A 17447-nucleotide genomic window follows, 5' to 3' on the forward strand; every position below is an offset into this window, starting at 1 on the left:
GGCTGCTACTGCTGCTTGCTTTTTGTGCTTTCAAAGCACAGTGGTGCTAGAAGAGGCAGCTGCATGGAGCAATTCTTTCTGGGAAGAGGCTTGAACCTTGGACAAAAAAAAATCTTGCAGGCCCACAGATCTACACATTGTGGAGTCCAAATAGAGTAATTTTCAAGCTTTTTCCTTCCTTTCTTGGGGTGTCACAAGCTGGAGTCCCTTGGTAAAATTGACTCAATCTTAGAAATGTGGCAGTATGTCAGCTCAAAGTTATGACAGTTTATGTGATAAAGGAGAATTTTACAATGATTTAATAAGTTAGCTAGAGTTATTTTAATTGGTGCTGCTCCACTATGTCCTGTGTAACCAAGGCCAGTGCTCGAAGTTGATCATTCTTTAGATATTACTGTTTTGGACTTTAAGTCAGTCAGTATCTATATAACCTTTGTTACGTTTTGAGTAGTTACTAGTTGCTTTATTTCTTATTTCTATTGGCAAGTTGCCTTTTTTTCCTCCAGATCTAGTATTGGCATATGAAATGTAGTAAGGGAAAATATGGATTGGGAGTATGCAGCATATTTAGGTGACGTTTGTTCCATATGTAGTTTGTGTTACATGTGAGTAAACCGGAAAAACTGTTGTAACTGATGCTTCAACAGATTTTAACAAGAGGTAATTGTATACACACAGGATTTTAACATTAGAAATGAGGATTCTTGTATTCATGTTCTAGCAAATTGTGTATACCTTGATCATTAGTAGCAGCATGAAATGAAATTCTGTTGTGCTCTGTTGGTTAATGTATTAAACTGTAGCTGTTGTCATTTCCTGTAATTGTAAGAAAATAGAACTGCATACTCCCGCAGGGGCCAGCCAAATGGAGTTGCCCGGACTACAGAAAAGGTAGTCTGATGTGAGCCATTTAACAGCCCAGTATATGTCCTCTTTTCAAGAGATAATAACAGTGTTTTAGTTGGAAAAATGGTATTTTGCTGGAGGTTATTGCATTAAATTTTATCTGTTAGTTTCACTACTTCAGCACAGAGATTAATATGCTTGGCCGATTGGTGATGGACAACCAACATTACGTCCAGTTAGGCCTGGAAGTAACTCCCCAAAACATTTAGTGTTGGCTAGTGTCTAGATGTTTCAGTTCAGGTGTCTGTTCTTACTATAAACTGAGTCTTTTAGATCTTTCTTTGTAGTGGTGCTTCAAAACTGTCCAAAAGCTAATGTGCAGAGCATGAGTTGTGCAGTGAAAGAGGATTGGACAAATGTAGCTCAAGAGGGAAGGAAATATAGGTTCCTAGATGAAATTATAAGCTTCTATTGACAGTTTTCTTTTATTGATGGAACCTTGTTTTTTTAATTTTCATTCATTCCCCCTTCCTTTCAGAATTCATTCACTTCTGTTAATTACAACTGAACGTTTGAGACATGCCACTTGTGAAGAGTTTCCTTATGTATATCATCTTTCATAAAGACGTTTACCACTAAATCTTATTTTTATATTGATAATAAAAGGAAATTTTGAGAACCAGGAGCAGGCAATAAAAGCCAGTTTGTAAAAGGTGCATAAAAACAAGTGAAGGAAACCTTTCCTGCCTTACATGCCTTGGAAATACTTAGCTTGTGCTTCAGGCAAAGTATTTATACAGCTTTATTTTCCCTTTCACATTATGGGAAAAGAGACGGCCCTTTCATCTTTAGAACACTGAGTATAAAATTCACAGTGTCACGTAAAACGCTAAGGGGCCGGGTAAGAGCAGCTGCATATTGTACTGGGCTTTTGCACTGTAAGTTTTTTTTCATTTTCTGTTAAAAATCGAGGGTGTATTGGGGTCCATAAACAACTTTTCCAAACCTTCTAAAGGCTTTGCATGCTGAAGGTGGAAAAATTGGCATTAGTATGTTTTCATATTCTTGTATTGATACCATCCCTGTCAAGCCAGATCATGCGTTACTTTGACTGAAAAAGTTGTCCAGTCTTTTTTTTATTTATGACAGTATTCATAATTAGTCCGGAAAATACATTCTGTAGGTTATCACTTGAGTTTCCAGACTATATGCTTAATAAAAATTATTTGGATGTGCAGCGGCTTAATGTCTGAAATTGTTTGTTGACAGCATCACTGTAAAAGAATTTACCTGGCCATCCTTAATCATCTGTAGCCCCACTGAAATATATTTGCCACAGTAAATCAGAAATGGCAGTTGCATGGGTAGCCTCAGGGGTCCTGCACTGTGGCACAAGATATAGGCTGAGTGGATTTCACAGGCAGCATCAAATATCCAAGTTTCAGCTTTAAAATACTCATAAGGTGCCAGTGTGAGAGTCCATGTCATTAGTAATACCAGATTTGTGCAATATGTTTAACAAAGCCTGTGGTTGCCACAAAGTGCCTCTTGTTTACTTAAAATACTGTTAAATTCTGTCATCATGCATGCAGATGGAAAGGGTGGCACTGTGCACTATAAAGGGGCTTCACTGCAGTGTAGGACAAAGCTGCCTGCTGCTCTGCCTGTTCAGATTTGGATTTCATTTCATATAGAATATGTATACAAAATATATTTTCAGCCTGTAAAACAGCCTTATTGCAATTCAGCCTGTTAAAGATACTATTGTGCTGTGCAGCTACTTGCTCTGTGTGTAATGCTATGCACTGAGAATACACAAAAAGTAAACCAACCAATGTAAGAATTGTACAGGTAATTGCTCATAAAACAGATCTCCATTGTTATTGTATGTGTTGTTTAACTACCCTTTATCTTACTGTTATAAACTCCACATAAAACTGATTAAAGTCTCATTCTTGTCACTGTGCATTGGTCATATGATCTCAATTGTTCTGTCTTGAATGATTCTTCAAAATGTGTAATTTTACTAAATTAATGTCATATGTGTGGAAATAGTAAAGGTAAAAAACTTGGTCTTACAAGCAGTTAACCAGAAGTTGTATGAATACGTTTTTTGAAGGGAAAATAAGGTTCTGATGCTGTTTAAGGTACTTTTTCACTTTGATAGCAATATTAACAATAATCTGTTTTGCTAACAGATTGTTTTGCAGCCATTCTGGTGAAGACGGTCTTTACATTTGATGAGCTATTTTAATTTCCTAATTTTTTTCCAGATCAGGTGATTTGACATGTTTTCAGGAATAAATCGGATATAAATTTCCTATTGTATTTTTCCCACAGTCTTCACAATTTCATCAGTTATAGAATCAAAAAAAATTAATCTCTAATACAAACTAGAATTAGGCTATTATCCAAACAGTGTTGGAAGTGAGACATCATTATTTCAAGTGGCCATATGACTATGCAACAGCTGTGAAGTTCCTACTTCATTTTTTCCTTCTGTCAGCAGTTTTCTTTTTTTTTCATTTAATGTTTTTCCAGCAACCACTTATTTTAAAAGAAAATCTTTTGGATTAATTTTTGCCTGTTTTTTAGTGTTCTGTACTGCTTTTCATATGCTTCAATTGAGTTCTATTTGGTGTTCTTGCTTTCTGAAATGGTATTTCTTGTTCTACCAACAAAAGATTTTCAGTCATTGATTAGCATAAGTGGTTGAGGTGTTTATTGTGGTCTGAAGCTTGCTCTCTTCAATCATGCCTGAATTAAAAAGATGCACTTCTTCGATAGCTTCAGCTAAATCTGGATGCCTGGAAAGCTTATTCCATGCGTTCTTACAAGGCCGTCCCTTGGAGGATCTTCTTTGGGATGAATGGCATTTGGATATTTAAAACATATTTGTTCTGTGGTCCCAACTTGCAAATCTAAATTCTCTTTAGAACTAGTCCAGCTCTGACGAAGGGTCATGGACCCGAAACGTAGACTCACTTTCCTTTCTCCATAGATGCTGCCTGACATGCTGAGTTTTTCCAGTGACTTGTTTTTGTTTCAGATTTCCAGCATCTGCAGTATTTTTTGTTTTGATCAATTGAAAAGAGTTTGTTTACCAAGACATTTGTAAATCTTTGGAAACATTACAGAGGTAATGTTCAACAATGATGGGGACTGATGAATTTTTGTGCCTTCATTCCAGAGGAGACCCTTTGACTCTCTTTGTGGTTTCCTCAATGATATTCTATAAACAAGTGAAACATGGTTAAAGTTTTGATGCTTAACAGTCCAAGTTACAGGCAGCTGGGTGAAGTCTATAAACACTCCGAACATTTTGTGATTCAGTGGAAATAATCATATTGATGATTGGGTGAAGAAATAAGTTTATTAATATTGTTTCTGAAGAATTAGCCCTTTGTTGAGGAGCCTTTTTAATCTCAGAGACTGGTCGTACCAGGTACTTTTTTTTTCTCACTCAGAACATTCAAGTCGACAAGGAAGTATCTAAAACCTTAAAATGATGCTGTCAAAATGTACCTGTGAAGTGGAAACCCAAACCAGTCATTTCATTTTCCTCACAAGATGGATTGCAGAACCCTGGATCCACAGGGTGGATACAGATTTGTGCACCACTTGATACAAAGCCAAGCTAAATGTGCAGTCTGACGTTTCTCCAGGGAACAACTGTTGTGTAAAGTTGGTATTCCACTGGTCAGATGGTACTTTAAGTACTCAACATTAGATGCATGAAGGAGAAAGAAGGTTCACTTCCATTTGTAAATAGTACCACTAGTCTTCAGAAATGCAGTCAGTCTTTCTGATGAACTGCCTGCATCGTTGTTCTGGTTGGCATTAATGATCTCCTAGCATCATTTGAAAAGAGAACTGTTTCAATGTCCTGGCCAACAATACTCTTGTTGGCCAAGACATTGAAACGGTTCTCTTATTGTAAGGATTTCTTCAGTTAAACTTGGGGGTGGTGATCAAAGGATTAGTACAGAGTTTAGGCTTTTTTGAGGGTGAGGGTGGAGATAATGAAGTTAGATAATGGAGAGGTGCAAATTCGCAGAAGCCAATGCTTGTGTATTTGTTTCACTCCGTCTTTCCATTCCCCCCCCTTCTGATTCAAAAAGTGTTGAATCGAATTTAATGGAAACTTTACAATTGTTAGAGCATGTCTGCATGTGGAAGGTGACATGCCAATGTCACTGACGAATTACCAGGCACACCCATCTCATTAGGCATGCAGAACTCAGAGTTAGTGTGATATCTACATTAACATTATAAGCATTACTTTTTATTTTCTTTATTTCTTTTTAAATGTTTGCAATGAAAGTAAGGTGCTCAATTTCTATGGATTTATTACGTGGGGATCCTCAATCGGGAAGCCCAATGTCATGGAATCCCTTAAACCCCAAAAGTTTGTGAACCCCTGTTTTAGGATAATTGGTCATTCAAGTTGTTGCTGTTTTTGGGACTGTTTTGCAACTTTCACCAGGCCCTGCAGCCAACCTCAGATTCGGAGGCCTATAGCATATGTGTAGTATGCTGTATTGAATATTTTGATTAGGGAACTGTTTAAACTTCGTTTTCAGTTTCTCTAGAATATTTAGCATTCAATATAGATAAAATGTCTGCTTCTAGATGCTATATGTATTTTGAAACTACTAAGAAGATTCAATCTTCACAGGGTTAAGTACTATGTTAGTCAGCTAAGAAATGATATTTTTGTGTCATTGGCGTTGTGAAAAGAGGAACTTTAGTCATAAGAGGAAGCTGTTAAACTGCGATGACTGCAAGTACCACTGAATGCGTCACTGAAATTGCATACAAAGCACAACAGATTTCCTGAAAATTATCATGCAAATAACCATGACAGAAATTGATAAAATTTAGGGTAGTTCAATGGGTTTTGCAGAATTGCAGGGCCCCAAATACACAGATATAAATAAAATAACCATTGCATTTCATACAGGACCTATAAAATATTCTCAATGAACTTCACAGGTAGTTACTGTAAGTGTAATGACTTGTCTGGGAACGTGACAGCCAATTTGTGCACAGCTTTATCCCACAAACTGCCACAAAATGAACAACAAGACCAACAGAGACAAACTTAGCACCTCATCTGGCTTGGGGAATACATATGAAGGAAAGTGGAACAACAAACCAAAATTAAATAAGAGTAGTACCTAAAGTCAGCAAGACAGATTTACAACAATTTAATGCATTAAATCTATTGCAGTTACATTATTACTTAAGGTTAGAATGGAAAATGGACAATGAGATCCTAACTGATGACCATTAGACATTCATCTGCTAAATAAAAAGACATTCTGGTTAAGGTAATTTATAAAAGATTAATTCTGCCTGAATTAGGTTCATTGCCCCTAGATATTATTAATGTATCTTATTAGACAGTGTAGTATTCCTAACATTTATTGAATTATTTTGTTTCATTCTCCCACTTTTTAAATTAGTTCTCATAATTCAATCTGGTATGAAAGTATTCCAACAATGTTCTCTTAAAAATAAATTACCAGTGTGTTCCCACTTATCCACCTTCTATCATGCATTTATGGATACCAGTCAGGTCTTCACCTCTGCACTTCTCTGTTGGTGCAAAAGAGGGTATTTTCATGTAAGTTGATAATTTGTCAGGCCTGGAGGCCATGTCGAGGTAACTGCCCTGCCAAAATCACTACTGATCACCCAGAATTAAGAGTCTCCATGATGCATTATTGCAATAAGATAGATTTGTGGTAAGCTATTGGTTTAAAACAAAGATGTGAGGAGTAATTTGCACAGGAAATACTCTCATCGTCTTGCCACCCACTAGCAGGAATATTGACTTAACATACAATTGATTCACTTTGCTTATACTGTCAGTGTCTTCGCACTGGGCTGCCAGTTTACGCTCAAAGTTAATCTTAACCTTGTGCTATGTAACTAATCGGATTAATCCTTGTTGATATAAGAGAAGAAATTATACAGGCTTTAATTATTTTCCAAAGGTCAATAGATTCAGAAATTGTTTCAGAGGATTGGCAGACAGCTAGTCTACTTCCAATTTTCAAGAAGGGATAAATGAAGGAAATAAAGGCCTATGAGTTTTATTATCAGTGATGGGGGGAAAAAAGCCTAAATTACTGAAAAGTATCATCAGGTACAGAAATAACTAAGCTGTTTCTAATTTCTGTGTTCCTATAAAAGGACAAAGTATTACTTTATCCAATGCTAGTTAGCTTACCCTAACACATTTCATTTACTGTTACTTCACTTTAGTAAAGTCTAATATTTGCACACCAATATTTGTTGTAGGTTGTGTTTGCATTTCTTTACAGATCTATTCATTAAACAGATTACAGCAGCGAACCATCAGGAACAGTGCCTTAATCAATTCTATTACGGTTGTGATGAGTCATTATTAGCTTTCCTGCCTGCTTCTGCTTTCAAATCAAGAGTTACAGTTAGACCATGTAAGTATGATGCCTAAAACCATTTGCCCCTCTCCAGGTCACATTCTGTTCTTTTTATAAAATAGTTTTTTATAGTTTATTCGAGTTCATTAGTTATTCCCATAATAGAGAAAGATATAAGCAATGTAGCATTAGATGCTTGATGAACTGATGAACAGAATTGGCCCTCACACCTAACTTTTACTACTGTACAACACAGCTACATCTGAGTGATACAAGCTTCTTCCATAAGCCTGTTACTACTTCAGAGAATGTGAGGCAACGTTTCACTTTGTGAAAAGAAATGGTTTTAATGTGTAAGACCGGTTTAGGAGCTTATCACAGTTCAGTAAAAAGGAATTTGACACTAATTACAATAAACTATGCATATACTCTAGCTAGTCTATTGTTGCAGTCCATTTTTTTTGTGTGACTTGCTGACCCTCGCTCTCAAGGTTCACACATAAAATAAAGACCACTTGGACAGAATACCTGAGAGCCAACCAATGGAACTGTACCCCGATATAAGGAGGCAGAGGAAAAGGGAATAAATTATAAAAATAATATATGTATATAGTATGTATTGATTTAACACAGGATTATTCTGTTATTCAATTTTACATTCATAACATAATGTTATTTCTAAGTTAAGATTGCATTATCATGATTTGATCCACAGGGACAATTTTGTGAAACTTATTTAATGGAGCAAATTTGTACTTCCCCCAATAATCAATTCTGTAGCCGGAGTGAGCAGAGCAGAATAACACTCAATTTCCTGTCATAACAACTCCCATCATTCAATGTCGAATAATCCAGTTTAAAATCTCCATACATGGGTAAACATTCCAGTCTGCTCATTTAAAAAAAATGTATGTCTGTAGACACAGAATTAAAACTTAAAAGCCTCACAACTTACCCTATAGTTTCATAGGTAAATGCATTGTGGGGTGCAATCGTAAATCCAAAAATACCGAAATTTCCAGGTTCAATTGCCATCCTGTGCTGAGTTAGCTCAACTCAGCCAGAACAGTACAACAGGTCCACACCCGTCCTCATTGTCACTGAGAACAACAACAACAAAATTCCGTTTGTATAGCATGTTTCATGTCGGGAGGACATCCCAAGGCGCTGGACAGAGTTTCGGACCCGAGGTGGTGGTCAGGCAGGGGGAGGGTGGAGGGCAGGGGGGAAGCAGGGAGATCGAAAGCGTGGTCGAAGAAGAAGGTCTTGAGGTGGGTCTTGAAGGTGGCAAAAGGGCGAGACGGAGAGACTGCCGGATGGAGTTCCAGAGGGTAGGGGCAGAGGAGCGCCCGCCGATAGTAGGACGAGCAAGGTGGGGGACGTAAAGCAGGCCAGAGTCCGCTGAGCGGAGGGATCAAATAAGGTAGTAGGGGGTTAGGAGTTCAGAGAGGTAGGGGGGAGCAAGTCCATGGAGAGAAACAGAGAGAGAAAAAATCTTAGCCAGGATTCCTACTGCTCACCAAAAAGCATCATTACCAGCCTCGGGGAATCCTGCAGAGTCATAGACAGTCATCCCAGTGTGTTGTCCTGTGGCCTGTCTTTGAATTGGTAATTCAGTAAGTGGGAAACCAGTTGTCAGTTGATCGGCAGATCACTTTATGGGGGCAATAATCCCTCCTTGAAAAAAAATTGGTCACTCAATCCATGACTGTTTGTGAGATACTGCTGTGTGTAATTGGCTGCCATGTTTTGCCAACAAAATTCACAGGCACTCCACTTTACAATATATTCTATGAAGCACTTTGAGGTATCTCAATGACATGATAAGGTGCTATATCAATGCAAGAATTATTACCTCAAGAAAATTGTGTCAATGGTATATTATATCAAAATGATGTGCTGTTCAGTTATTCCTCATTGGGCAGTTTTTTTTAAAGAAAGTAATCTTATCAATATCATTGAATTAGGAACCTTTAAAATGTTATTTTTATGGAAGTAAAGATTGTTTAAGCACATTCAGGGTATTTTAAGGGTGGTCTTAAGTCTATGTTTTTGGTCTGGTTGAAAAGGCATCATAGAAATCATGGGAAGCAGGTGGAGGATAGAGGTCTTGGAGAACTTTTTGGGATTCCAATAAGTCCCTAGATGGCTAGAATACTGACTGTTTTATTTGAGACCAGGCAGTGTATTCCATTGCTTTGTTTTGATTATTTGTGAAGCATGAGGAACACATTCTCTCTCTGACGAAATAACAGATGTTTCAAAAGATGATGTCCCTGTTGCTGCCTATGAATAGGGAGCAATGTCTGAAGCATATTGACAAAGCTGCATGAATCTTCAGTAGATGACCTGCTGATTGTAAATTTTTCATGCAGGATGGCTGTGTTTTGCTTATTAATAACCATGTCCTTGGTCACTGCCAAATTCTAGTAGTTTCTGCTTCTTAGCAAACTAATTAATATCTGGGCACTGTCAAATCATGGCAGCACCTGATCAGCTTTAGTGTACCTTTAATTAGTTGTACGTTAAAATTGAAGAGCGTTGGTCATTCACTTTGGGGCTGTGGCAAATCAGCTACTTTGTTCACCTACAAAGTACACAATCACAACTACACTTTACAGTAAAATCCTGTGAAGTGCTTTGAGATGTCTTCCTGAAGTGAAAGGAGCTACATCAGTTGCAAGGATTATTTTTTAAAGCTTTTGAGGTTGAAAGAACCCTTGGTTTAAAGTCTCACATAAAGGACATCAGGTCCAATAATGTAGCGCACCCTAATTGGAATGTTAGCCTAGGCCAGTTTGAGAAATGTCTAAAGGCCGCATAAGCAATACTTTTGTGTTTCCCTTCCAGAAACATAACATACCGTTTACACAGAACTTTTTTCACATAGGAAGGACATTTCCAAGCTGTTGTCCCTGCTGGCACCTGAGCTGGGAGTGAGAGCCGAAAGGGGAGGGGAAAAGGTAACCGATCATGTAGTCTTGATATGCTTTGAAAGAGGGGAGGGAGGGAGATGGAGGGAATCCGGGAACGGATTTCCAGGCAACGGGGGGCAAAATGGTGACCAAGGGAGGCTCTGATCTTCTGTCCTGATAGTGAACCACGAAACGCTACCCTCTCTCTTTCTCACTTGCTGATTTTTTTTTCTCCCTCTCTCCTTCATACTCTCTCTCGCTCTGTCAATCACTCTTTCTCCCCCTCGCTGTCAATCAATCATGTTCTCTTTGTCTCAATCACCCTGTCTCACACACACTCTGCGGCTCTGACCTGCTCAAACTCCCCGACGTTTCCCTCAGACTCGCCGAACTGGTGCACTATCTAGACCCACTTAGTCCTCCTACCCCATATCCAGTCCCTGACCTGGACCGCTTTCCTACACCTCCGCCACGTTGCCCACCTCCAACCGTACCTTAGCCCAGATGCAGCCGAAACATTCCTTGTGTTGGTCACCTCCTGCCTTGGGACAATTCAAAAAATGCCTCTTTGCTGGTCTCCCCAGCTTTAGATTGGTTTGATTTGTGAAATTTCTCTTTGGTTTGTGATGAACTTACAATGACCTCAACATTAAACCTCTTTTTCCATTAAGTGAAGACTCGTCAGATTTTTAAAAATAATAATACTCTCTTTCTCTGCTCTTTCCGCCCCCCCACTCCCCACCCCCTTAAGCTTCTTCACCCATATCTCAACTGAGATCAAAATAATTTGAAACCTACCAAAATAATCCATATAAATTGTATCCCAAAGCAAATACAGTAGTGGCTACGCAGATGTTCCTGCCCCCGTCTAGGACTCTGGTGATTTAACTACATATTAAATGTAGTTGATATAGTTGCAAACTGAGAAATGTATGCATTCGGATAGGAACAATTGCAGACGTCTGGACTGCAGAAGCACATTAGACCCCAGTGTCCCATGTACATAAAGTGTTTTTTTTAATGCTTCATTACATACGAATTGCAAACCTCTTAAGAATAATGAAAAATCATTAAGATTTGCTTTGCAATTTACTTCTGAAAGTGCAATTACTTTCAGATACATTCTAATACTTAATGTTGGTAAGTGTGAAAATAGTTTAATCTCTTTCCACTGCAGATTTTGGTTCTGTAGACAAATGTAAATGGTGGAATTGCAGAAAATGTTAGATTGTTATACAGTGCTGAATAGTAAGTATAGATGAATTCATCAGCTGTTGCCTTATCAAGATATCAATGTATGTACAGTAACTATACATTTTACAGTTTGGGAACAAGTTCAATTAAATTCTGTTGAATAGATTGCAAGTTGCTCTACTTAGCAAGCAAAATCCACTTAAAGTGCTTGTGATAAGATGAATGTGCAAAAGACCATGTTCAAACTGTTCTATTCACATTCGGTATCACATAAATATGCATTTAAGCAGGATATGGGTATCAAATTGTAGGGATTTTAATTACAGCATACAGATCAATACTTCAATATTCAACTGCAATTCATCTTGTGCAGAAAAATCAGTTTTGCATAGCACTTTTCTGTTTTGTAAACAGATTTTCTAACCTGCATCTAAATGTCCCATTTAGGATCTTTTTCTCCAATGAATTGAACCTTAGAAGAGTTTTAGTGTAACGTTATCATACCCTCAATTGTTGGAAATTAAATTATTTCAGTGCTATCTTTTGATATCTATTCCATTTGCTTTCAGTTAAGTGGAGTAAATGTACACAATGCTCAGTGAGGTTTTTTTCCATTGCGTGGGATTCGAGTACTTTACTTTGAGGTGACCAAAGAAAACCTGGTTATATAGTATCAACAAATAAAAATAAGCAAGGCTTGTAAACTGGACGTTGCTTTTTTTTATAAATATGTTATTAAGATAAGACTGCGTGAAGGAACAAAAGAAGTCAACTATGCATGTGTCTACATGTGCAAGCAATTATTTAAAAACTATTGAACTAACATCCAAATTCCCATTTTCAGAAAGACAGGCAGTTGTACTATAGTGTGCAGCAAAGGATACGTACAGCATGTTGTAATTTGGATTGGAATCCAATTTGAACTTTTGCACTCACATCCCTAAATATTAGTAAATTCTAGCAGATGTTTTTCCAGTCTGTATTATCTACAATTTGGTTTCCATACTTGGCTTGGAGTTAGAAAGTGAGCACATTGGAATGAGCTTTACTGCTTACTAATTGAAGTCTTTCAAAATACATCTCAGAAGTAATTTGATAAACTCAGGTGTCCTGACAAAAATGAGTAACTATCTCAAATATATATTCTGCAACTCTACAGAAATGGAACAAGTGTCCAACATGAATGAGGTAAAAAGCTTTGTTCTGTGCAAGTGAACATTATTTTCTAGCAAACAAAATAATTGATTTCAATTCCTTCAATATTTTTATTTGTATTCACCACGTAGGTATACAACCAACAAGATAACTTGTTTTGGTGATATCTAGTCTACTGGGTCACTGATGAATTATTTATGTTTGCCTACCTACATAATGTGTATGTAAAAGTTAAAACAGTTAAAATAGTACAATACAGAAAAATGAACAGAAAAAAATTGGAAGAGCAGAAATGGATTGTTTAAAACTTTTATCCGAGTGTTTCTGTTAGTGTAAGGTTACAGAAAAACAAGCTGTTCCTGATATCTGAATAGTGTTGTTGCTTCGATACTGCATTAGGATTTGTTTTAGTGTCTTAGTGCATAAGCTGAAATCTGAGAAAAAGGCTCAGTCCAGAGAGACTACAATTTCCTGGAGCTGCTAATGCTTAAGTGGTAAAAAGTGTATTTTGGAATCGATACTCCTTTTAAATAAATTACTGCACGTTGCAAACATCATTTTCGTTTATTATTTTTCTGTTTTTGTTAAATAGTTTTGTTTGAATTCATGGTGAGAAATTCCTCAGGTCACTAATCATGGAATCATATAAAGTTTACAACAAGGACAATGGCCATTCAGGCCATTGTATCTGTGGTAGTCTCAGTTTCATTCATCTCATTTAAGCTCTTCTTTCCCCATATCTTTTAATATTTTTCTTCAGGTATTTATTTAAAATGCTGATCGACTCTATTTCCAAAGCCACTGTTAAAGGATCCTGTATGTTGTTATTTTGTTGTGATGCATAAAGATATGCTGAATATTCAGTGAAAATACTGGAATGAAGTCACTTACCTAGATCTGACTGCCAATGCCCATGGAGGCAAAGGATGAGCAGAAAAGCTGGTGTACCATCTATTGTAACTGAGACCTGCCCTGCCGACAGTCGACAGTAAGTAGTTAAATACTACAACAACTTGGATTTATATAGCACCCTCCATGCCGGACAGAATCTCAGAGCACTTCACAGTAACAGATCCCAGGGCCAAGCCAAGGGGAGGGGGAGGAAGGTGAGCAAAGGTGCGGACGAAAAGAAAGGTCTTCAGCAGAGACCTGAAAGTAGGAAGAGAAGGGGCGAGGCGAAGGGAGTGAGGAAGGGAGTTCCTGAGCCTCGGGGCGTAGTGGCTGAAGGCATGGCCGCCAAGGGTGGAGCGGAGGACTCGGGGGATAAGGAGGAGGCCAGACCCGGAGGAACGAAGGCAATGGGCACTGTTTTGAGGAGAGAGGAGGTCAGAGAGGTAGGGGGTGCAGAGGAGTAGAGGGATTTGAAGACAAGGGTGAGGATCTTGAAATCAATCCTCTCTGGGACAAGGAGCCAGAGCAGTCTGGTGAGGACTGGGGTAATCGAAGAGCGGAGTTTGGTGCGGGTGAGAATGTGGGGGGCAGAGTTTTTAATCTGGATTTTATGGATGGTGGTGGAGGGGAGACCGGCGAGGAGGGCGTTTGAATAGTCCAGCCGAGAGGTGAAAAAGGCATGGACCACGGTTTCAGCGGCTTTTGGAGTGAGGTATTGGCAGAGACGGGCGATGCGTTGGAGGTGGAAGAAAGCGATGCTGGTGAGGGACCGGTTGTGGGGAGGAAGGATAATTGGGGGTCGAACCTGATGCCTAGATTGCGTACAGGTTCGGAGAGTTTTAGAGGGAGGTCGGGTAGGTGGAAGAGGTGAGAACCATGAGATTTTAGACGTTGACGAGAGCCAAAGAGTATGGCTTCTGTCTTGTCAACGTTCAGCTGAAGGAAATTTGCACTCATCCAGCCGCTGAGGTCTGACAGGCAGGCTGACAGAACATCAGGGGACTGGGGGAGAAGAAGCCGTTTGTGCAGATGTACTGCTGGTGGTTTGTGAGCTAGGACTCGAACCAGGCGAGTGCGGTCCCACTGAGTTGGATGACGGTGGAAAGGCAGTGGAGGAGGATGGCGTGATCAACTGTGGTGAACGCGGCAGAGAGGTCCAGGAGGACAAGGAGGCAGAGGGAGCCCTGGTCACAGATAGAGAGAATGTCGTTTGTGACTGTGGGCAGGGCAGAAACCGGACTGGAGGGGTTCGAAGAGGGAGTGGGAGGACGGCAGAGATGGTTGTTGTATCAGGGGGATCGGGTGGGTTTGGAGATGATCCTGGACGAGGGAGTTGAAAGTGGAGGAGGGGCGATCATGGAGCAGCTGGACAGCTGCTTCAGGATCTCCGCGCGTGGAAGACCAGAGGGATAGGATGTTTGATGATGTTAGGACCTTTGTGAGGGTCTCAGAGGGTAGCTTTTTCCAAGGGCGTTAGAGGATGGTTGAGGGCTTGGTGGAGGATAGAGGGATATGAGAGAAGGAGATGAGGAAGTGGTCCGAGGTGCCCTTGTCCACTACGCTAAGGTCAGAAATGTCAAGGCTGTGGGCGATAACAAGGTCAAGGGCATGACCAGGGTTGTGGGTTGGTGAATTTATGTGGAGGGTGAGGTTTAGGGAGGAGAGGAGGGCAGTGAAGTCAGCAGAAGTAGTGCAAGGGGAGTTTAGGTGGAGGTTGAAATAGCCTATTATGAGCAGGCGTTCGGAGCAGAGGGACAGGGAAGAGAGAAGAGTACAGATATCTGTGTGGAAGGAGCTGGGGGGTTTAGGGGGACGGTAGACGAGGAGGATTTTCAATGGGAGAGAGGGGTGGAAGAGGGTGAGGTGCTCGAAGGAAGGGAAGCAGCCAGAGGAGTAGGGGGTAAGACCAAGGGAGGCTTTGGAAATGAAGGCCACCCTGCTGTCACATTGGTTTGAAGTTGTAAATCTCAAACTTTCAAACCAATGAAACCTAGACACTCATGGTGAGAGGAAGGTGAAAGATACCAAGGGAGTTGACCATATGATATTAATACTAATTGAAACTTTCATATCTTTAAAATTATTACGTTTCTTGGCCATTGGATCAACAGAACTCAGGCTGGAAATAGCAGGGTGGTAGGCGGGAGAAGGGGTAAGAGTACAGCCAGTTTATATTAGGTGTATGTTGTATTATTCATACAGTGCACAAAAGACAATAACTTGTTTGTAGCTGGCTGGCATTTATGGCTCAGAAATCTATATGTGGCTTCCACCACTACATTTTCCTCACCAGAACATGATAATCTGGGCACACTGTTGACTTCATTCTGACCACTATCAATACCTCACTATGAGGTCCTGACAGCAAGTTGGAGATTGCTGTGCTCCAATGAGCAAGAACTGATCAAACCTGCTCAACGGCAATAACTTTGAAGTCGAGAAAGGCTCAAATTTGAACATTGAAATAATTTTTTTTTGTTAACCAGTACTTCAGTGTTATCAAAGACAAGTGAATCTCTTCCTCTAAACTGCCATCACATTGTTGCTTTGCTATCCTGAGAGCAGAAGGAAGTGGCCTCTCATGGGTTAACCACACTCGACTATAAAGCTGGCTCTTCTGAGCCGTTTTACTTAAATATGTTTTTGTCCTCTCATTTCCCAGTGCATCTTGTTTAAATGTTATAGTCTAATTTTCTGACTTGGCCTTTTTCTTTTCTTTGGCACATCTGTAGAATGCATGAGCTGTGAGTGTTGACATCAAAATTATACACTACTGCAGTTGTGCAATACCGATCCGAGTTTGTTTTGAAAAATCATCTGTAATCCAGTTAGTGGAGGCAGTACATACTGCTCTTTCTAATTTCCTTTGTTAGGGCCAAGTATATATTTGTTCGATGCCCTGTTCTCAATCTCTTCCATGCTGACTTCTCCTGTTTGAAGCTGTAAGTCTAAGCACACCTCCGTTTACCGAGCAGTAAGTAGGAACCCGGTTGGCACTCAATTGACAGATAGCTTTTCCGGGGGCAATAATCCCTTTTAATAAATAAATAATAATAACAATTTGGTCATTCCGTTCACAACTGTTTGTGGGGCACTACTATGCACAATTGGCTGCTGGGTTTCACCCACAAAATATACAGTAAATTCACTCTACAGTATATTCTGTGAAGTGCTTTGAGACATCTCGAAGACATGATAAGGTACTATATCAAATGCAAGGATTTTTATATTGTTATTAATGCTCTACAATAAAATGTATCTACATCATGTAGACCTCCATTACTTGTCTCTCAGATCTACAAAGTTCTCTAATACAGCATGCATTGTTTAAGGATTTCTCACTAACACTGAATCCATATAAAACAGTCCTTTTAAATCACAGATGTTCAATGACTCCCAAAATAGTACTATAGAGGGAGTTCACTGTATAAGTTTTACTGCAAGAACAGACGAGCATTCACTTTGAGTACTAACTCAGAACCTAGTCAATCTTTGATTCAATGATCTTTGTTCATTCTATTGATGGCTAAAGGTCTTTTAATGAATACTGAACCAGCTCAATTGTCCGCTTTTCTTTATTTTAATTTTTCCTTCCACTTTGATTGCTCTTATATATCTGCATGGAGGTCCAATCCTGTGTTCCAGTGAGTGGATACAGTCTGGTTTGAATTCAGAGTAAATCCACTTCATCACTGACTAACCATTTACATAATAAATATAATAATTTTTACATTTGATAATTGGGAGGATGACTTAAAGCACTTCACAGGATTTTACTGTAAAGTGTAATGACTGTTTTTTTGAAGGTGAACATAGCAGCAAGTTTGCATACAGCAATGCCCTACAAATAGCTATTAAGTAAATGATCTATTTCATCTGGAAGATTGTTGGCAAGGATGAAACTGGATTGGATTTTTAACATCCCCTATAACAGGCAGACTGGCACTTAGTTTAACATCTCATCCGAAGGGTAGATTTGAAAAAAGGAAAAGGTGCTTCTCCTAGTGTCCTGGCCACCACCTCAAATTAATTTAAT

This window comes from Callorhinchus milii, unplaced genomic scaffold, assembly GCF_018977255.1.
Source record: "Callorhinchus milii isolate IMCB2004 unplaced genomic scaffold, IMCB_Cmil_1.0 Scaffold7, whole genome shotgun sequence".
NCBI lineage: Eukaryota > Metazoa > Chordata > Chondrichthyes > Chimaeriformes > Callorhinchidae > Callorhinchus > Callorhinchus milii.